Genomic DNA, 1,623 nt, shown 5'->3' on the forward strand with positions numbered 1-1,623 from the left:
ACAATGTTTGATACATTGTTTATATGTATCAAAATGTTGCAGCATGTGCACAGTTCTGTGTCAACTAAAATAAAAGATGAAACAACTCTTGCTCTTGCCCGATCAACCAGCTCTTGCTCTTGCTCTTCTTGCAGCCTTGCTCTCCCCTCTTGCCCTTCCCTGCGCCCCTCCCTCAGCGTGCTCATGTCCAGTCTCTACTCCTCTACTTCTCTACTCCTCTCTCTCTCTCCCTCTCTCTCTCTGCCTCTACTACCCTCTAAACTCTCCCAGGACTTGAATAAACTCTATTCTGTACTATACCGCCTTGTGGCTGGTCCCTCAGGGGGAAGGGATTCCCAACAGGGGCCTCCCAGAGGCATCTCCCTTGCCTCCAGGCCTCCCTGCACCCCCATGGGCCATATCCCCCCACTCTCTTCATCCTTTTCATAACATTGGTGCTGAAACCCGGCACATCATCTTTTATTTACATATGATCCTTACTAATAATTTACTTCCTGAGGAAAGCGAGCAAGTTTGGGAGCAGAAAAAAATGTATGCAGCCGAGATCCATCAAACAGATAGACACTAACTTAGACCCTGAAAACCCGGAAGATAAACAACTTCTAATGACCTATTTCTTTTCCCAGAGCTACTCAACATAAGAGACTAGCTTAAAAAGCTAGAGAAGGGGCCCCTAACTCCACAGGCAGAGGTCTTGGCTCTGGCCTTTAAAGTGTACCATGGGAAAGGTAAAAAGGCTCACAAACAAATACCATATGCTGGCAAAGGCTTCCCGACCAGCCCCAGCCACTGCTACACCACCGGGCCCCTGCTACAGATGTGGTCAACAGACCACTGGGCGAAAGCTTGCCCCAGCCCTCACAAGCCAAAGGGGCCATGTCCTAAGTATGAACCAGAGGAACACTGGGCTGTCAATTGCCCTGTGTCACGCAAGACAGAGGGACATCATGCCCAAATAACCCTCCAGCCTTCTAGGCTTGGCTATGGACAACTGAAGGAGCCTGGGCTCCCTTGACCTGACCACTGCCATCACGAACAGGGAGCCACGGGGAGCTATCATGGTATGTGAGCAGCCCATCTCCTTCCTCTTGGACACCGGGGCCACTTACTCAGTCCTGACAGAGTTTTGGGGACACACTTCTCCCTCCCGTTTTCCTATTGTTGGGGCAGGAGGACAACCTTACCTTCCTCACCAGACCCCACCACTTAGTTACATTTTTAGAGGTGTACCTCTCACCCATTTCTTTTTGGTAGTGCTAACTTGTCCTGTCCCCTTAACAGGAAGAAACCTTCTAGCTAAGTTGGGAGACTATTTCCTTTGCCCCCCCCCATTCACCTGAACCCAAGCTCACTAGCAACCCCTCTGCTCTTTCTCCTAGCCAGTCAGCCTACTAACACAAACATGTTTCCTTTACCAGCTTCTCAGGTAGACACCGAGTCTGTTGCTAAACGTCATTCTTCTGTTTTCATCCAATTACTAGACCCTACCAGGACCCTTTTAAGGTGATTCTCGAGATGCCTACAGCTCCTTTTCCAAATATAAGATCCATGAGATCCCAGGTGGGAGATAGAAATTGTTGGTAAGCTTTACTGTAAAAACCAACCAGGGTCCCCAGTAAGTAA

Source organism: Micromys minutus (genome assembly GCF_963924665.1).
Source record: "Micromys minutus genome assembly, chromosome: 32".
Lineage (NCBI taxonomy): Eukaryota > Metazoa > Chordata > Mammalia > Rodentia > Muridae > Micromys > Micromys minutus.